The sequence below is a fragment of the Polypterus senegalus genome, chromosome 14, assembly GCF_016835505.1.
Source record: "Polypterus senegalus isolate Bchr_013 chromosome 14, ASM1683550v1, whole genome shotgun sequence".
Classification (NCBI taxonomy): Eukaryota; Metazoa; Chordata; class Cladistia; order Polypteriformes; family Polypteridae; genus Polypterus; species Polypterus senegalus.
In genome coordinates, this window is record NC_053167.1 from 124,076,447 (window position 1) to 124,098,966 (window position 22,520).

Below are 22,520 nucleotides of genomic sequence, written 5' to 3' on the forward strand. Positions count from 1 at the left end.
GAATGGACAATTTTGATTCTATATCGACTGTGGATAATTGTAACAAAGAAATTAATGAAATGCTAAAAAACTCAGATACAAATTTAAAATGAAAAAAAATTTTGTTTTAGTTATTTTCATGTAGGACAAACCATTGATATTAAAATGTAACTACAAAAATACACATTTTTGTTCTTAAAGCTTTTGTATGCATTAGCGCTTTAATAATCGATGTACCACACAAATAAGTGAGAATGTGTAATTTTCTGTGCTTTTATATAACATTAAATTTACTAATGTATGGAAAGAGGCTTAAAAGTGATCATATGAATTAGCAACATCATTTATATCAGTAATTTTTAATCTGAAATGACTGGGACCATCCAATTTATCTGAAGTTTCAGTTTATTTGAAACAGCATCGGCCCATATTACCTGAGTGAATCGAGATTCTCCTCTATATAAAAATACACACAGTGGATTCAGAAAGTATTCAGACCCTTCACATTTTGTTACGTCACAGCTTTTTGTGTTAAAATCAGCTCAATTAATGTTTTCCCCACATCAAGCAACACTTTCTAGCCCAGAATGACAAAACAAAATCGGAATTTTAGACGTCAGGGACTCGGGATGGAGTTGGATATAATTTACTTCACAAGACTCGAACGACCAAACAAATATATAAAAAATCAAATAATTATTAAATTTGACTGTGTTTCTTTTTGATTAAGGTTAATCAAAAAGTTTAGGATTTAATAAAAATGCTTACTTGTGAAATGTGCAGTTTTTATTACAAAAGAAGAAAAAATAATGCAAATGTGACTGTTTGCTGGACAGTTGAACATTACTACACTGATCATATATAGGCTGGCCTAATTCTTCAGTTAGAAAGAACAGCAGCCATAGCAGAAAACAATTTGAACATCCTTTCAGGCTCTACAGCAAACACTTTAATGTATACTGTACTTGTGTGTGGTATCTAAATCAAAAAATAAAGAAAGAAATACAGTACGTACCTAAGTGCGCAAATACCAAGAGGAGTACTGTATATCGAAAACATAAACGATTAAAATGTTAAAACTGATACATTATAGATTATCCAGTGTCATAAAAAGACTCCATACAGTCAAAAAGGTCTGGGGCAGCCACCCATATATTATGATCCTGTCTGCAAAAGGTTGAAATGATTGAGTCCAAAACAAAACTGAATATGTGGAAGTAAGATGGCTGTTTTAAAGGCTGTTGGAGGAAATGATGACATCTATGATGTCCTCGGGACCAGAAGTGACTTCATCAGAGGCGGCAGAACTGGAAGTAACGGCATCAGAGACGCCAGAACCTGGTGGGATTTCCCAGGAATGGTCTGCAAGGAACTGAGAAAGACAGTCAGCACACTCCGCCACCCCCTGGTCTGATGTGGTATTACAGTTACTCATGCCCTTTAGATTTCTCCTAAACGCATGTAAGGCAAAGTAATTACAACCACCAAATTTTCAGCTCTTTACTCTTGAAATGCTTTTTGTTAAGCCAACCAATAGATGGCACTAATGTTCCAATTTCCAAATACAGGCTTTGCATAAGGCCCAGAATGGTATCTATACTAATAAAAGGCAAAGCCCTCGCTGACTGACTCACTCACTCATCACTAATTCTCCAACTTCCCGTGTAGGTAGAAGGCTGAAATAATTTGGCAGGCTCATTCCTTACAGCTTACTTAAAAAAGTTAGGCAGGTTTCATTTCGAAATTCTATGCGTAATAGTCATAACTGGAACCTACTTACGTACATATATACGACCATAGCCTGCAGCTCGGTCGCTGTGTGAGGCAGAGTTGCATCCCTCATCGTCACACCTTCCCACGTAATTGAGTGCCTGCCCATATAAGGTTGTCCGTCAGCAGCAATCCAATAGTCACCCTGCCGCTAAATATTTGCGGGTGAAGGACTGTGCTTATGCAAACGAAGATGAGATGGTCAGGGATAGAACAGTGTTTGGCACAAACTCAGCGAAAGTGCGAGAGAAACTTTTAAGTGCCGGGTCTTAGCTAACATTAAATAAAGCCGTGGACATCGCAAGATAGCACAAGATAGCACAAGCACAGCTGAGAACCTTCGATGCATGTACTCCGAGAGGCTCAAGTGAACTGACTGTGAATTCAGTACGCAGAGAACAAGCAATAGCTCCAAAGAGCACTGAACAAAAAATGCATTAGACAATTGAGAAGGCAGCAAAAGAATATGAAGCAAGTGATGCATACAAGCATATTCATAAGTGCAGCTACTGCGGAAACAAAGCACGGTGTAAACCTTAAGTTTAAATTAAGTTCATAGACAGGCTGCCGCTTGTCATGCCTACGACGAATACGATATTCGCGAGATACAAGTTTAATGCGAAGACGCAGGGTATAAACGAGACTTTTGATCACTTTGTAACAGAGTTAAAATTGCTGGTGAAAGACTGTGCTTATGCAAACGAATAGGAAAGCAAGGTGTAAAGCTTAACTTTAAATTAAGTTCATAGACATGCTGCCGCTGGCATTGGTCATGCCTAAGACGAATTCGATATTCGCGAGATACAAGTTTAATGAGAGGACGCAGGGTATAAACAAGACTTTTGGTCACTTTGTAACGGAGTTAAAATTGCTAGTGAAGGACTGTGCTTATGCAAACGAAGATGAGATGGTCAGGGATAGACTAGTGTTTGGCACAAACTCAGCAAAAGTGCAAGAGAAACTTTTTTACATTCATAGACACACCGCTAAATATTCGCAGGCAAATCCACAACTTAATGCCGGGTATGCCTGTTGAACATCTTGTACCAATTTGGGTAGTGATCACTTCGATGAATGAAACCTGTTATCTTTACAACGGTTCACAACGAAGGTGAGATGGTCAGGGATAGACTAGACGGAATGTAACTTGAACACAACACATCCTCCAAATACGAACCTGAATGAAACAAATAATGATAATCAAATCCTTGATGACAGCAACACTCATAACAGTCACAAAAGAATTACATTGACAATCATGTTACCTTATTTTTAAAATGTTTCCTTTTCTTTTTCATAACTTCTTTAACACACTACTTCTCCGATACGAAGTGCGGGTATTTTGTTAGTTCATGTATAAAAAAGGAAATGTCTTATGTTTAATATAATTCTATACACACAAAACAAATAAAGTACAGCATACTGTATAAACTTGCTCATTCTTGAACAGAAAAGTGGTTATCATGTCGCATTTGCATATACAAAAACTAAATGTTATTATAAGTTAAAGTGTTGGTTATAAACTTAAAGTACACTAAACATGTTATTTATTAAAAGCAACAGAAAACATATTTTGTCATCAATGCACAACACACAGTTAGTGGGTTTAGAATCAAACATTGAACTGAAAGAAACAAACAAGCATGGAGTCTGTGAGTGCGTTTGCTGTGCATGCGCAACAAACCCACTAAGCATGTCTTGGCCAGCTTGAATGTGAAACAGGGAAATTATCATGGTTTCACAAAAGTAACACATAGCTTGTAATGCATCTTAACACACTGTAAGAATGACAAGAACACAAGAAAAAGGTTTGGAGATCTATCCCGTATACCGTGAAAGAACCTGGAGAATTAGTAGCCACAAAGTACTGAGTCCACAGATTTAAACATGCACTGAGCAGAAAAAAAAATGGCAGGTAGGTTGGTTTCATAGCAGGAGGTGGAAATGAGGTCATCTTCAGGGGCTGGAAGTAAGATCAGGGTTGGAGGTGGAAGTGATGTGTTCATGTGGGCTTTCATTCTGGAGGTCTGTAGCAAGATAAGAACAAGCATTAGTGCTCATTGCCAACTCCCGGTCTGGCGTATCAATACCTTGAGTTAAGCCCTTTGACTGCCTCCCAAGCACATGTGTGTGACAACATGAAAAGACACATAGACACATAAAATAAATTACCAGGTATTGTAGTGAAGAGTAGGGTGCTACAGGCCTTCAGATCTCAACATGATGTTATTTTGGACAATCTCAGGAATTAGGATGGATGAACATGTTGTGCTGAATGGCCTGCTCTCATCACAATTTTTCTACTGTTCTGATTTCTGAGACCTTTGGAATTGCATTAATGGATGGGGCAAAGCCAGTGGTGGAGTCAAGGGTGGACATCTGTTTCCAGTTCTTCTAAACTGCAGACAGAAAAGACAAAATGTCAGGTAACTGTGTAAACACAAAACCTCTCCATGCAAGATCCTCACCAGACCTGAATTTTTGAGTACCCCAAATATCTTCATCAATTGGCTAAAGCAGGTTAGAAAATGGATGGAGTAGCACACTGTGAGTGACAGTGCTGGGATCGGCACTCACAGAGGTAACAGTGCCAATCATCATGCCACCAACATAAGTATATATTTATCTGTCAGTAAACAGAGTTTCTACTGGCCCAGAATAAAAAGGTCATTGTTGTGCCCAAACAATTTGTTTTTGTTCTGCCAATGTTACAGCTAATGCAACAACAGCTATAATTTACAAGACACTCTCATATAATTACTTTTGATTTTTATTTCCTCTGTCATAAATTCATTATATAGCGATTTGGAAGAGTGCCAGCATGAAGGTAGCGTTACCTGAATGCTTAATAAACATTATCAACAGACATGCATTTGTGAGATGTTCAATTTCCATTAATCTGAGGCTTGTCAGGCTGCAGGGCTACCCAAAAGTAGTAGGATCCAACAAGTCCATGTCTGTGGATTGCTGTTTGTGCTGCTTCACGAGGGACTGCGGCCTATTATAGAGCTGGAATAACTAGACAAGGAGAAATTCTGACATCTCACAGCTTTTTTAATTACCATAAGATATATCACATATCATAATTTTCAAAGCTACTTAATCCTTTTCAGTGCTGCATATTTCATGCAGGAGACAGTCATGCAAAGGGTGACAGTCTACTATAGTCTCCCATTAGCCTGAGATCTTTGTGGAAAAACATGCAGCATCCACATGGACAACAACCAGGCATGGGATTTAAGCCCAGGATGCTGGATAACAATTATGATGATGACAGTACCTTTAACTGTCATAGCCCCACATGGTTCATCAACCCCTCTTTTTCTAGCATTTCCATAACATTGTCACTTCAAGATCTGAAGATCCACATGGTGATAATGTTTTCATGTGTTTCTGAAGTTCTCTGTGTGAATAAGTATTTCCTAAAATTTATGTCAAATTTCCCCTTCAGTAGCTTTCATTGGTGCTCCCATGAGCCTATTGATGAAGAGATTTTATAGCAGCAGCTGGCACCCGCTCTTTACTACTCTATATAATCTAAAAGAGCTCTGTTATGATTCCTCTCAGTTACTATTTGTTCATGCTGATATGATGAAGACATTTGACTCCTTTAATCTTTTCTTATTCCTCCTTCCTCACAGTCTACTGACTCTTTTATGAATTGCCTTTCAGCGCTGTAAGTTTATGCCCTCCATGTAATATGGACATCAAAACTACAAGGAGAATCCTAGAGGCAGCCTCACAAAAGCCCAGCATGTAATGCAATAATTACAAACATAGTATGAAACAAAGAAGAGCGACATTAACACAAAACATGTTTAAACATTAGCAGAGAAACATCATGCAGTGTGCACAAAAGCACACAGAAATGAGGAGTGAGCATAATGCTTTGAGGCTGACCTATAAAGTGAAACACCAACTAAAGCAAGCCGGTTTTCTTTTTCATCATAATCCTCGTGAATGCTAATGAAGTTCTTCTATGCCACTCACATTAGATGTTTTGTCTTGCACAAACACTTTTCAATAATTGACATGGTGCCTTCATCATTGGCATCCCCTGCCTCAGATCGGTAGTATTTAAATTGAGCCTGGAGAACAGGGTGGACATACCAGCAGCCTTTGAAAGTCAAGTGGTGTGAATGGTGACAATGCCCCATCAGGAAGGAGAAGTGAGAAGTGCTTTCCTTACTGCTTTTCCTAGACTGACTGCTGTAAACAAAGCAAATCAGATAAATACTTCAAAGGTACAGTGGATTTAGAAAGTTCTCAGACCCTTTCACTTTCTGCACACTTTATTGCATTGTAGATTTAATTTACGATGGATAAATTTGCCATTTTTGCCCATCAATCTGCACTCAATAACCTATGATGACAAAGTGAACACATATTTTCAGAAAGTTTGGCAAATTCAATAAAAATCAAAAAGTGAAATCTCTCATTCCTGTAAGTTTTCAGACACTCAATTCAGTATTTTGTAGAAATCCCTTAGACAGCATTCCCAGCTTCGAGTTCTCTTAGGTCAGTCTCTACATGCTCTGCACACTTGAATTTGGGCAGTTTATCCCATTCTTCCTGCGGCATCCTCTCAAGCTCCATTAAATTGGATGGGAAGCTTCTGTAAACTGCCATCTTCATGTCTCTCCTCCCACGTTCTATGGGATTTGAATCTGGGCTAGGCTGGGATTCCCAAGGACACTGAGAGACTTGTCCCAAAGCCACTCCAGCTTTGTCTTGGCCGTATGGTTCGGGTCATTGTCATACTGAAAAGCGAGCTGTCAGTACATTTACATTTAAATAAACTGCTCAAAAAATTAAAGGAACACTTTGAAAACACATCAGATCTCAATGGGAAAAAGAAATCCTCCTGGATATCTATACTGATATGGACTGGGTAATGTGTTAGGAATGAAAGGATGCCACATCGTTTGATGGAAATGAAAATGATCAACCTACAGAGCCCTGAATTCAAAGACGCCCCAAAAATCAGAGTGAAAAAATTATGTGAAAGGCTAGTCCATTTTGCCAAAATTTAATTGCAGCAACTCAAAATTGTACGCAGCACTTTGTATGGCCCCTGTGTTCTTGTATACATGCCTGACAACATCGGTGCATGCTTCTAATGAGATGACAGATGGCGTTGTGGGGGATCTCCTTCCAGATCTGGACCAGGGCATCACTGAGCTCCTGGACAGTGTGAGGTGCAACCTGGTGGCATTGGATGGACCAAAACATAATGTCCCAGAGGTGTTCTATTGGATTTAGGTCAGGAAAGTGTGGTGGCCAGTCAATGGTATCAATTCCTTCATCCTCCAGGAACTGCCTGCATACTCTCACCACATGAGGCCAGGAATTGTCGTGCACCAGGAGCCACTGTACCAGCATAGGGTCTGACAATGGGTCCAAGGATTTCATCCTGATACCTAATGGCAGTCAAGGTGCCTTTGTCAAGCCTGTAGCGGTCTGTGTGACCTTCCATGGATATGCCTCCCCAGACAATCATTAACCCACCACCAAACTGCTCATGCTGAATGATGTTACAGGCAGCATAATGTTCTCCATGGCTTCTCCAGACCCTTTCACTTCTGTCACGTGCTCAGGGTGAACCTGCTCTCATCTGTAAAAAGCACAGGGCACCAGTGGTGCATCTGCCAATTCTGGTATTCTATGGCGAATGCCAATCGAGCTGCATGCTGCTGGGCAGTGAGCTCAGGGCCCATTAGAGGACATGGGGCCCTTGGGTCATCCTCATGAAGTCTTTCTGGTTGTTTGGTCAGAGACATTCACACCAGTGGCCTGCTGGAGGTCATTTTGTAGGGCTCTGGCAGTGCTCATCCTGTTCCTCCTTGCCCAAAGGACCAGATACTGGTCCTGCTGATGGGTTATGGACCGTCTATGGCCCTCTCCAGCTCTCCTAGAGTAAATGCTTGTCTCCTAGAATCTCCTCCATGCCCTTGAGACTGTGCAGGGAGACACAGCAAACCTTCTGGCAATGACACGTATTGATGTGCCATCCTGGAGAAGTTGGACTACCTGTGCAACCTCTGTAGGGTCCAGGTATCGCCTCATGCTACCAGTAGTGACACTGACTGTAGCCAAATGCAAAACTAGTGAAGAAACAGTCAGAAAAGATGAGGAGGGAAAAATGTCAGTGACCTCCACCTGTTAAACCATTCCTGCTTTGGGGGTCATCTCATTGTTGCCCCTCTAGTGCATCTGTTGTTAATTTCATTAACACCACAGCAGCTGAAACTGATTAACAACCCCCTCTGCTACTTAACTGACCAGATTAATATCCCATAAGTTTCATTGACTTTATGCTATACTCTGATTAAAAAGTGTTCCTTTAATTCTTTTGAGCAGTATATATTTGCTTGGCAGCTGCTTTTATCCAAATCATAAACTTAATTAAGTAAGATTAGGCTAAGGCCTGTTTGTTCAGCAAGTTTAGTAGTAAGATAGGTAACAAAAAATTGATTGCCACAAGTGAAAAGTTGTAATAACAAATAAATTTACAATCATGGATAAACAATAAATAAATCAATTAAACTTAATATCAAAACAAATCAACCAATAATATTAAAGATCATAGAGCAAAGTTACTGAGACAGACGCATTTTCAATTTCTTCTTAAATACAGGTCACATGCAGTCTGGAACAAGTTTTCGTCAAGGATTTCTCTGTATTTGGTTGTGTTCATCCTTGCCTCAGTTCTGACCTGTCTTTCTCTCCTTACCATTGAGCAGCACCTCCATAATGTGTTACCACCACTGTGCTTCATGTGGGCTTGTGGCTCAGAACGAATGACCATTTTTTAATAAATAATCTGTTTGGCCGTGTCAGTCTCCATAGGCATGCTTATGCAACCGTGGAAAGTTGATGAGGTATTTTGAGCGAGACACACCTGCACGTGAATGTGGTATAGTTTTCAGTTGCTTCCTTGGCTTCCTGTGGTTCGTGATTGAGACACTGTGCCCACAGAGCTGTATAAGTATGCGCCGCCACAGGAGATGGAAAGAGATGAAAGAGGAAAAATGAGTGAGTGAGTGAGTAAGTGACAGAGCTTGCACAATGAGTGTGCAGTATTGGGCTGGAGTAAAAGGACAAGCCAGCCCGCTAGAGAAAGAGAGAAGGTATCGCGGTCAGGGGTCCCACGAGGGATCAGCGCTCTAGACCTATCATACCCACTGATTGTGCTGAGGAGTGGGTGCAATCGAGGGGGCATCCTTGTCAGGTATCCGAGGGACGACTGAGTGGGCATGAAGAATGATGAGAGGACAACCAAAGTCTCTCCAGTTGAATGAGCAATGGGTGAGCTGGAAGACTTGGAAGGAGTTCTGCTTGGCTCGTATGACCTAGTGTCTGGTGGTTTTATTCTTATTTTAGCTTGGTTTTAAACATTGGGATTTTTCATTGTTTATGGAGCACTGCACTTTCTTTTGGACACAAGCTGGTTTGATTTTTTTTTTATTCTTAATAAAAGCAGTTTTGCACTTTGCACCATTCTGTTCCTTTGTGTGATTTTTCAGATATGTTAGCAATGGTGTTGTTCAAGAGACCTTCAAAATCTGGAAGAGGGAGCATGGAGAAGGAACCACACTGTCACACTTCACCGCAGGGATGTTATTAGGCAGGTGATGAGCAGTGCCTGGTCTTTACCAGACATAGCGCTTGGAGTTCTTCCTAAACTGTCACATGTCTTCTACTCAAGCATGACTTCCATCCAGCCACTCTACCATTAACGTAGAAGTTCATCCTTCTGAGAGGTTCTCCAATCTCAGCAGAGAACGTCTGAAGCTCTAATAGAAATACCATTGGGTTCATAGTCACCTTCCTGACCACTTCTTGCCTGGTTACTCAGTTTGGCCTGACAGCCAACTCTCAGAAGAGTTCTGGTGTTTCCAAACTTCTTCTAATTCACAATTATAAGGACACTGTGCTCCTAGGAACACTCAATGCTTTAGAGATGGTTTTATCCCCTTGCTGTGATCTATGCTCCCCACAATTTGATTGAAGAGGTCTACAGTGAAATCCTTGAACTTCATGGATTGGCTTTTGTCCTGACATGGGACCTTCCGTACACGGGTCTGTGCTTTTCTAAACAATGTCCAGTCAATTCAGTTTACCACAGATGGACTCCAATCAAGTTCTAGACACATCTCAAGGGGAAATAAAGCGAAAAGGATGCACCAATTTGGAGTGCAACAGCAGATGGTCTGAACACTTTCATGATTTTTAATAAATTTTAAAACCTTCCTGAAAACCTGTTTTCATTTTGTCATAATGGGTTATAGAGTGTAAATTGATGGGCAAAAAATGACAAATTCACTCCTTTAAAAGGAAATCTACAACACAATAAAGTGTTCAGAAGGTGAAGGGTTCTGAATACTTTCTGAATTCTCTGTACATGGACCTTTCAAGGGATAAAATCAACATTGACTACAGTAATGTGTACAAGCCTTAAGCATATGTAAAAAATTCTGTAAAGCAGAATAACACTTTTAATATTAATGAATGGAAATTGCCTAAATATAAATAAATAATTAATTTACTGTAAAGTACAGCATATTAAAATACATTATGGGAACCCCATTTGTCTTTAAAACTGCATTATTTCTCTTGGGCCCACTGTTGTGCAGTTTCATAAGAAAATAGGCCAGTTGTTTGTACCAAGCATTTAGGAGAATTGGTCCCACTCCCTTTGCACACTTTGCCTGTCTTGCTTGCTTATGGCTCTCCTGATAATCCCAAATGGCCCTGACAATGTTCAGATTAGAGCTCTGTGGAGGCCATGCCATATGTTGTAGAACATCGTGTTCCTTTTTTTACTAAAGTCATTTCTTTATGACCTTGGCCATGTCATTGCCATGCTGCAGAATGAAGTTGGGACCCAATGAGACACCTGCCTGAAAGGAATAAACATGTACTTCTCAAACTTAACCCTCAATGGTTCCTTGGGGTGCGTTCTGCACCCCATGCCCATTTCTATGGCTACTACCATGTTATTATTAAAATTTCAGCAGTTATCCTCTAGGACATTGTAAGTGCACTAGTTTTTCATACGGTCATGCATAAAATGATAGAAAAAGTGTTAACGTCAATTATCGCTGGCATATTTTCATCGGGGGTGCAATATGCACCCCCAAAAAAACTTAATTTTTGACAGAAGTCTGTGGAGATTCTCAGCTATCCAGGTCACGGTTATCCTAAAAAAGAGTTATGCTGGACTTTGTTTCCATCCAGAGTGCTTTCTCAATTCTAACTGATTGGTTGGCAAAGTTAAAAGAACTGTATTGTAGGTGGATTGGGAGGACAACTGATTCAAATGAACGACTGTCGTTGAACAGAGGCGGTGGCCTTATACATAATCTATCACTGACCTACAATGCAGTTCTTTCAACTTTACCCAGACGGTTCCACAGTCGTTCACGCTGGGAGGATGACTGGTTCAAATAAACGACCGTCGTTGAACAGAGTTGAACAACTAGTCCCATTCAGAGGACGATGTCAATTTAGGCAGTACATTCCCAGTAAGCCTGCCAAATATGGGATAAAGGTGTGGTGGTGCTGTGACAGTGCCACATCTTATCCACTGAATGCAGAGGTCTATCTTGGCGGCAACCGAATGAAGTCAGAGATCATGATCAGGGTGCACGTGTTGTGAAAGCAATGGTATCACCTTGGTACAAAAGTGGTCGTAATGTAGTGGGAGATAACCTGTTTACAAGCGTTGCACTGACAGAAGAATTGCTTACACAGGGTATGACTTATGTAGGAACGATGCAAGAATAAACGAGACATTCCTCTGAGCATGATAGCAAAAAACAGAGACGAATTTTCTTCGATCTTTGCATTTGATGGCAACAAAACTTTGGTATCATATGTCCCCAAAAGGAAAGTCGGTCATCCTTTTGTCGACAATGCATCACGACAAGGCTGTTGATGGTATGAAACAAAAACCAGAGATCATCCTTCATTATAATGCTACTAAGAGCGGCGTAGATAACATGGATCATTTGGTCTGCATCTACTCTTGCAAACGAAAAATCAACAGGTGGCCAATGGTCCTGTTCTTCAACATGCTTGACACAGCTGCCATTGCCAGTTTCGTGATCTGGATGTGCAATAACCCTGATTGGAACAAGTCATCCAAAGCGATACGTCGTCGCCAGTTCATCGTGAGTCTCGGGGAGTCTCTTGTCGAGCCACTGATTAAAAGACGTTTGGACAATGCAGCCCAGCTCAGAAGACCGATCATGGACGCAATCCAACTTCTAGAGCTGGACTCTGGAGAACTAGAAGCAGGAACTGAGAGACCAGCTAAAATGAAGAAGACACAGGGACGTTGTCACCTGTGCCTGCGTGAGTTTGACAGGAAGACACGCAAATTCTGTGATAAGTGCTCTAGGCCTGCTTGTCCAGCACATTCTGTCAATAAATCAAATGTACTTTGTGACAAATGCATATAACTTTAGACATGTCATTTGCAGAAATCTTAAACGTTTGCATCTAAAAGGTGTGATAATATATATTTTACAATCTTATTAGAACATTGGAATTAAAATGGCACTTACATCGCGGCAGTGAAGGGGTCGGCTAGACGGAATGTGCATTATATGACCAGTCCCCTCCGCTAACCCCCAGCCGCAACCCCATTAACTGCACTATTTCACTGCATAAGCTGTGTATGCATCATGCACTTACCTAATAAACGCATCTTAACTTTAGTTCATTGAATTTGAGCTTGGTACCATTGAATTATATATACCAATGAATAGGGGTGCAATTTGAACCCCAAGGACCTGGAACGTAACTTTCTAACAAGGACCCATTGAGGGTTAAACATTTCATTTAATTCTGACCAGTTCACCAACTCCAGTTGCATAAATGCAGCCCCCCACCTTGCAAGGACTCCTCTACTGTGCTTCAGTTAGGTTGGCTGTAGACACTCATCCATGTAGTGCTCTCCAACTCTTTGATGAATAAACTGCTTTCTTTTTGATCTAAAAAATTCCAACTTTGACTCCTCCACCTGGAGCACTTGATGCCTTTGTTCTGCGGTTAATCCTTGTGTTTTTGTGTGTCTTTGAGGTTTGCTTCCACTCTGAATAACAGCCTTTTGGGAGCCTTCTGACATAACATCTTAAAATGTAAAGGGGTCAACTTACGTTTCAATTGTTTCTGTTTGTTCTGAGCTGATAGCAGCACTAGACAAAATCTAAAGAACATTAGTCTGATGTATTCCTATGTATCTGCTGACCACTGCATTGTCGGCTTTAGAATTCTGTGCTATTATGGATAACCCTAAGTCAGACTCAGGATGACATTTAGTGCTACGATTTTGGGACAGTATTCTGCTGACATCTAGTGGATGAAATGACATTATGCTGTGAAAAATAATGAATGTTTCTATGTGATTTGACACTTTAAGGTGACTCATCAATATTCATGAGTGGGGTAGAGTCTTCATCCAAAGCACAATGGTGTGTAAAGCAGGAGATATAAAGCCACTTTTAGAACACGCTGAAACTAAACCATTAGTTGAATCACACAATACTTTTGACAGTGTGAATTGGTCATCAGATGTTGACACAGAGAGTGAAACTGATGCGTATAATACTGTACGACCAAACCGCCTGTGAATTTGGCCCTGTGAAGCTTCACCATGGCGCAAGTGGCTTTATGGCAAAAGAAAGGCAAAATGATTGTGATCAAGTGTAAGGACAAGAAAGACATCGGCCTCCTCAGCACTGCTCACAATGCAGCAAATGTCAACGTCAATGTCAGGGGAAATGTAGAAGTCATTAAACATTGTGTTGTGGTAACATACAATAACACAAGGAGCACATTGATCGTGCATATCAAGTACTGACAAGCAACAACAAAAGTATTATAAGAAATACACGTAAGGAAACATGCTTGTACTGTCCATATTGTGACATTCAGCGCTGGTGAAGTTCAAAAGATATCACAAGAAGGATGGGTATTAAATCTGCATCAGTACAGCAGAGTTAGTACTGCATTTATTTGATGTTTTGGAATTGAAAAGTTTATGTTACACATAATAACATTTTTTCTTATTGAAAAAATGTTTTCCGCAGGTAAACATAACTTTAAGAAGGCTACAGTAATGTTCTCTCTGTAGGAGGTAATGCAAGAGGTGTTGGTGAGAACAGCAGGGGGCACTTATCCTGTTGTCTGTAATAGTAATACTAATTCATTTTATTTACATAGCGCCTATATGGCTCAAGGTGTATGGATTCCAATGCCTCAAGCATCCCCAACGCAGTGACGAACACAATGTGCTGCAAAAATTGCTGCTGTCCTTTGGATGAGACATAAAACTAAGATATCTGTGTTAAAAAAAAACATCTCTGGCATCATTTGAAAAGAGTAAGGTGTTTCACGAGGTACTACCTAAACTACCCACCACAGCCTTGTCCATTCTGATCCCCTAATCATTCTCTGTTCCTAATTGGCTATCAAGAATGGCTGCCATTCCATCATCCAGACAGATTGTACACTTTTGTGGAGCAGTTCCCCTCTGTCTTGGATAGAAAAGGGCAATATACTGTAAGTGGAATTCATTAATTAATTATCTAGTGCCTCACTGGGAGCAGGTTCCACAATGAACCCAGATATCCAGTTACCCCTGCTCTTAGCTATATAAATAAAAATTATTATTATTATTATTATTATTATAATTAGTTGTAGTAGTAGAGTTATTATTAGTATCATTATTATTATTATTACTAGCCGACGCCCACCATAGCATACAGCGGTGTAAGAATAGGAATTTTAAACAGTGAGAAAGTCTCATATATGTTTCTTTTCTGGTTCGTCTTGCTTCCTCTTCAAACCCGGTCCCCCCACACGGCATTTCTCGATTCCTATTCCTCCTCTTCCACAGCATTCCCCACGTTGCCTGCGGCCACCCATACACCCCCACGCAGTTTTTCTTGATTCCTATTCCTCCTTCAGACTACCGCGTTCCCCGCTCCTCTCTCATGACACCATTGGTGTCACATCACCGCTCTATATCTAACCTGACCGCGTGACCTTTCACTTCGGCGGTGAGGAAGCAGGATGAACCAGAAGAGAAATATATATAAGAGATTATTATTAAATAAGGGAAGGACTGAAAGAGGCTGGGATTTCGGTAATCGGGCGGAAATTACCTCATGCGTCCACGGTCATGTCCTCCTCCATTCTGGGGAAACACAGGCAAAAGGTGTTATCAACTGTGTCACATTCACAGAACTCACCCGAGGCTTACAAGCATGATAAACGTAACCACAACTTTGGCCATCTTCAGCAGCCCTAAAGTCAAGGAAGAATTCTGCAGCTCATCCTCTGAGTGCGGCATATGGTGAGGACTGGTCCAGATACATGCTAAACCAGGCAAGAATGCATCTACAAGGTGGTATCATTCTTTAGAGCTGGGAATTTGTTGACAGTATGAGACTTGATTTTACACTCATCGATACTCATATTGACTTCCTTTTCTAACAGGAAACATATTTTAAGCCACTTATGCGAAGGTGGCTATGAAGAAAAATGATGTCATTTGCTTTTGAAATTGTTGTTTTTTTTTTATTTTATTAATTTTATTAAAATCAAATGATATTCCTTACAAGCAAGTCAATTTTAACAAAACTAGGTTCGAAACAAATCGACCCCCATCATGAGAAAGAGAGCTAGGCCAGCAGAGTAAAACTTTTAATAATAGTAATAATATATAGATAAATAAATAAAAAAAACTAAATAGAATAAACAAAAATTTTACTTGATTTTATACTCGTCGATACTCATGTTGACTTCCTTTTCAAATAGGAAACATATTTTAACCCACAAATACTATTATATACGAAGAAAGTTCAACAAGTTTCCACAATTTTATATTTTTGTTGGAAACGGTGAAGGTGGGAGAAGTAGTAATTGGACATTAAAAAGTTGGTTACGACACTGGGAAAATTGCATTGCAAACGAAGGTGACTATGTAGAAAAGTGAGGTAATTTGTTTTTGAAATTCTTAATAAATAGAGTTAAAAAAAGTCTGGAAACTTTTTTTTTTAAACACGAGTCAATCTTTGGTGATTTAAAAAAAATGGCCACATTAACTGTTTGTTGCACTCAATTTTTTGAGAATAACATTGATCAAAATATTGTATTTATGACACATCTTACAATAAGAATACTGTAAAGTATGGTCCATTACAAACACTAGGTTCTTATTAAATAATCTATGAGTGTATGTGTGTGTGTGTGTGTGTGTGTGTGTATGCGCATTCTATATTTCTATACTTAACATTTATAAGCTGTAAACCTTAAACTTCATAAATTGTAGGGTCTGATTTATGAGATTGACCTACTCACTTCAGTCTCAAGCAGAACTAATAATGTTGAATGAAATATTGAGTCGACTAAATTAGATTAACAAGGCCAAAGTTAAATCACCAGTTCCTTAAAATCAAAGTTAATGCCATCATCAATGTCTGTAAGAATATTTATAGCAACAAAGTACTTGAGAGAATTCCAGTATTATGTGAAGAAGAACTAGTTTTTGGATTACTTATTTTGCTATCTCTTTTCATAAAAAGTCTTATAAAATATCACTGATTTCACTTCACTGCTAGAAGCACTTAAGCTAGCACAATGAGTAATATATTTAATTATTTATTTATTATTAAAAATTTTGTTATTATACTGTGCTTGGACTGATCTGTGGATACCAGCCTTAACAACTGTACTTTTGTTGCAAATTTGCTTTACACTGTGAATAAAAGAGTTACATAAAGTATGGTATTTAAATGCTGTGCGTTATCTATCTATCTATCTATCTATCTATCTATCTATCTATCTATCTATCTATCTATCTATCTATCTATCTATCTATCTATCTATCTATCTATCTATCTATCTATCTGTGACAGATTTGGCATGCAATATAGGATTCATTCACTCAGTATAATATATTGTCTTTACATTATACTTACAGTATCTATGTATTAAAAGGAGTTGTTTGATTGCCAAGGGGTAGATGTGCCATGTCCCAGAAGAAATTATCCAGAGAAAGGAAATAAAAAGAAACAGGCAGTAGGAGAGGGTCTCCAAATTTACAAATTTATTAATAGTAAAACTAAAATTGACACAAGCATTCAGATTCCTTTGCTCAGGTGCTTTCCATTCTATTGATCATCATTTATTGAGGTGAAGTGAGTGGTGAATAGTTGGTGGTTATTGTTAAAAGATTAGATTTTAGTGTAGTCTGATGTTTTTAACTCATGCTGTTGTGCAGCACACACATCAAAGCATGCACCAGTTTCTGGTTCAGCTGCGGGGAGGTAATCATCAGATACATGGACTGAAAAGAAAACAGGTTAGTGCAGAAAGATAGTTTTTCTTTGTTTTTTTTTTTTATTTGGGGAATTGTCTTTTGAATTGATCGCTGGTTGGAAAGAGAGAGAGAGAATGGAAAGGGCAATGCCAGTCGAGCTGTCAACCCACTAGAGAGCCAGACTGAGCAGTGAATGAAGGTCCTATTGTGTGGCCATACTGTATGCTCATCTGGTGAGCAGGTAGATGATGAAATGCTCAGGTGCAGTGGAATCCTTCAAGGGGCAAGATACCCCATTAGCTATGGCAACCGTGAATGGTGCGGTTTGCATCTATGCCAGTGTTTCTCAACCTTTAAGTATTTGCGACCCGAGTTTTCATAACAGTTTTAATTGCGCCACTCTAAGGTTTTTTTGAAAGGAGCCCACTAATACCAATTTGTTCTTTTTTAATTAATGAAATATCATAGATGCATAGATGCAGGAGGACCGGAGGAGGGCTTGTGCCTCCTCCAGACCGCGAGGGGGCGTCCATCCTGGTTATGTTGGGGGCCTTGGTTAAAGGGCTTGGAAGCCCAGCCCTGCAGGGACCCGTGGCCAAATGCCTGAATATCCCGGGAGCCCAGCACTTCCGCCACACCAGGAAGTGCTGGGGGGAAGACGACAGGGGACACCCGGACGGCTTCCTGGTGCGCAGCCGGCACTTCCGCCACACAGGGGCGTGGCTTTGGAGGAATGCCGGGAATCAGGTTCCCATTTAAGGGGCCGCCTCCCTCCAGTCATCGGCAGAAGTCGGGTGGAAGAGGACGGAGCTGGAGGGAGGACTAGAGGCGGCCAGGAGAAAGGCACTGGAACTGTGTGGCCTGGACATTGGGGGAATCGGTGCTGGAGGCACTGGGGTGTGTGAGTGCACAAAAACGTGTAAATATTATAAATAACACGTGTGTTGGGTGAACATAAGATGTCCGTCTGTCTGTGTCCGGGCCAGCGTCCACAATGTAAACACACTGTTTATATACAGTAAAACCTAAATATTATTTTAAAGATATCGAGCATCTCTGATATTACATATGTTACAGCCATTACGATAGACAGGCCACCAGCAATAAATACGTACAATGCAAGAAAACAGGCTACGTATGAAGATGATATTAAACGAGGTGTAAGGGAAGATAATCTAGAATCTGCTAAATTGTTACAGAGAGATTTGGGTAGCGTGCAGCCTTGAGCATATTTATGGCAGATGAAATGTAATGCAAGTACATGTAAAGTATTACATGTAGGAAGTCAAAATGTCAGATTTGAATTCACAATGGGAGGTCTGAAAATCGAAACTACACCTTATAAGAAAAATTTAGGAGTCATAGAGGACTCATCACTATCTACAGCCAGACAGTGTCCAGAAGTGATACAAATAGAATGTTAGGTCGAATATTACAATATGTGGAGTACAAGTCATGGGAGGTAGGGAGGAGCTATACAACACATTAGTGAGGCCTCACCCATAGTAGTTAGAGTTGACTTTTACTGATAAATATAATTTTCACTATTTGACTACATATTGATTATACTGAATGACTTCTGTCTTTGTTTATTTTTCAGCTTTTGCCTTTGGCACTCTTAGGATGCAATTTAATTAAAGTCTCTTTATCTGTGACTCAGTCCTGCTGCTACTTTAACACAAGGACAAGAATTGATAATAGAACAATAATATAATATAGAATAGCAGAATTCCAACTCCAAGGGTTCTGTTTGGTAGTAACTAGCAAGAACATGAGAAATTAAACTAATCATGCACTTCTGTAATTGACAAGTACTTTTAAAAAGTGTAACCACCATCTCTAAGTCATTCATCTCCTTCCATGGACTAAGTGACTCCATGTGTGTGTCAGTACAAGTATTATTCCCATCCTAAATTGACTTATGAGTCTGGCTTTGACAGTACTGTGTTCAGTTTTCGGTCTCCATATTACAAATATAGACATAGCAGCACTAGAGAAAGTCTAGAGGAGAGCAACTGGGCTGATTCCAGGATTAAGAGGTATGAGGAGAGATTGAAGAAGTTGAACCTTTTCAGTTTAATCAAATGGAGATAAAGAGGGGACATGACTAAAGTATGTAAAATTATGAAGGGAATTAGTACAGCAGATCCCAGTTGTTACTTTGAAATGAGTCCAACAGAAACACAGGGATATGAATGGGAGCTTTTTAAGGGCAGATTTCACACAAATGTTAAAAAGTTTTTCTTCACACAAAGAACCACAGACAGATGGAATAAATTACCAAGTAGTGTGGTGGACATTAGTATTTTAGGGACCTTCAAATCTCAATTTGTTGTAATTTTGGAGAAATTAGGTGGACAGGATTGTTGGGCTTGTTGGCTGAATGGCCTGTTCTTGTCACAATTGCCAACGTTGTTTTTTATTCAATACTGATTACAGTCCCGTGGCGGCTGGTAGCTTTCCTAAGCCGCTACAAAGTTTAATAAAAGAATAGCCAATGAAGAGAAAAGATAATTTCAAGGGATAAATAAGGCAAAATATAAGATTGTAATGGGCAAAGAGGCATTTGTGAGTCTTGTTTGTAAAAACATTGTTTAATATATTCCTACTGTGTTGGCTATATGAAGAAATGCCATTATCATCCCTTAATAAAACTGAGTTTGACACCCCTGGTATAGAGGACTGTGCCTGAGTGATTTTATTTTTTAATCCCAATTATATTAGCGCTGTAAAGGTTTCACCCTACTCACTTGAACCCACATCCAAATTCAATCTCATCAGTAGCATCAAAATCACAGCTACAGAAAATACTATAAAAGATATATCTACTGATACATCTACTGTTAAATCCTGTTCTGTATTTGTAATATTTTTATTTTATTATTATATTGTATTGAGGATTACTTGTGCTCTGTTCTGTGTGTTGTATTGTATTGTCCCCCTTCTTTTTGACACCCACTGCACACCCAACCTACAATGCAACGGGGTCTCTCTTTGAACTGCCTTTCCCAAAGTTTCTTCCATTTTTTCCCCTACTAGGGTTTTTTTTGGGAGTTTTTACTTGTCTTCTTATAGAGTCAAGGCTGGGGCCATTGCGGCACTTCTTGTGAGATTTTGGGCTATACAAAAATAAATTTTATTGTATTGTATTATATATATGAGTGTCACTCAAGTGCAGTGTAAAGGCAGAGATTCAGAAAATTAAAAATCTGATCAACAAAATCCATATTTATTTATTTTTGTTATATTTTAGATCATGTGGTGCAAGAACGAGGTGTCTGATTCGGCACATTACACGCTAAACATGTTAAAACTAGCACTGAGGCAAGTTGATAATGATTGTTTCCTCTCTTATTACTGACAATGTAAAATAAGCGTCATACGACTAATTTTTCTTCAGCTATATTAATGGTATTAAAATGTTACTCTAAAAGCCTTTTCACTGTTAGCCATACATTTTTAGCTGCCTCCTACAATAACTAGAGTACTGATTTCAGCATGCTGTGCTGTTTGCATTCTGATCGGCCGCTCTGCTGGTGCACACCACTAAACATGCGAAGCTGAAGCTTTAGAACAGTGATTAAGATTTACGCAGAAAATGAAAAGAAGAAAAAACAAATAAGTATTTTAGTCCCACATCTTATTCCTCATTGCTTCCATCTGTAGCATTAAAAGTATCTACAGTGAACCCTCGTTTATCACGGTTAATGCATTCCAGACTCTACCGTGAAAAATGAATTTTTGTGAAGTAGGATTCCATATTTATAAATCGAATATTTTCGCAGAGTATAGAAAACCTGTTTACGACCTTCTAGATATGTTTTTTAAAATTATTAGAGCCCTATAGACATGAAATGACACCCTTTAGTCACCATTACACTTGTATTACCCAATATATTAAACAAAATAAGAGAAAATAAGACATATTAGACGTTACAAATATCATATTATTACTAGGCTCACCCGCCTTTTAAGGCGACCGAATTTTATCCCCAATTTGTGTGTGCTCCATCAGGCATTTACAGTAAGTGTAGGGAATGAGAACATCAAAGTGCCCATTCATAACATCTCCCGAAAACCTACGTTTTTTTATCCCCTCGAGTGCCTGTCCAAAGTCGTACAATGTCAGCCAGAATCTGTACCGCTAAAGATGGAGTTTCATGCACTAAATAAGCTATAGATGAGAATAAGCAAGCACCATCTCCCCTGATATTTACTACACGGTGAGGCATTTGTACTCAATCAACATGAATTATTTCCAGAGACACAATTTTGTCTATTTTTCCAGCGCATCGTGCACAAAAGCAAGGGAACGATGGGAGCACCAGAACTCTGCTCACATCGCGTCGCTTCGTACTGTAAGCCGCAAGTAGTAAGTCTGTGATAAGCGGAATACCGCTACGCTTTGCACTCACGGGACGGAAGGACAATCCCGACCACTTTTATATATTAGATTATTGTACTGTATATTTAATTACACACACACACACAGTTCTTACACACAACCACTAGCCTATGAAGGCACAACCTCAGTAGGAGAGTTTTCAGAGGTGGTGCAGTATCTTCAGCAGGTGCGTTGTTGTCTTCAGTGAAGAAGTACTAGGAGTAGGCAGTGGGTGTCTGGGTGCGCGGCTGAAGAACATCTTGATAGGCAGTTGCTGGCGCTGTCTTTTCATATGCGTGAGGAGGCTTTTGTAGGGTATTGCCATCTTTGATCATATCCAAGAGTTTCACCTTCTCCTGGATAGTAAGCATCTTCCTCCGGTGCTTAGTTTTATTGTCAGAAGGCTTAGAAAAAGCAACACATTTAGGAGCCATCGTGGGGCTTAGATAAAAGTTCTCAGAAAGCGCATGCGTAGTGACGTAAGCGTGTATGAGAAAAAATCATGATAGAGTGAAGCCGCGAAACTCGAAGCGTGATATAGCAAGGGATCACTGTACTTCAGTGTACAGTGCAGAATGTCTAGTCAGGTCAGTGTTGTGCCAAACAAGTGAAGAACTTATTGGTATGGCAGGTATGCATTCATTACAATGAGTAGGTAGTAACAAAACACAAGTCAAGGTTAGGCACACTGGCTAATTAGCAGAAAGTAAGGTTCACAGATCCCAACAGCTAACCCTGACAGCACCCACTGAACCCAACAAGGCTGCCCCCTTGGGAGTACAGTTCCCAGCATACCCTGCAGATGTCGAGGCCCAGGGATGCTGCCATCTAGTGCATCAGGAAAGAATGTAGTCACAACAGGTTGTCTCTCCTGGTCCCTCCATTATATTGGTCTTTGCTCCATCCCTGGTAGGACATCAGCCTATGCATGCTGTCCATCACTATAAAAAGCCCGGGCTCCTAGAAACTAAAATGCAGAGTCGGTGGTTTCGTTTTGCAGACGTGCTCTCCTCCCTCGTCTATCTATTCTCTCTCCTCAGAGGTTTCATTTTG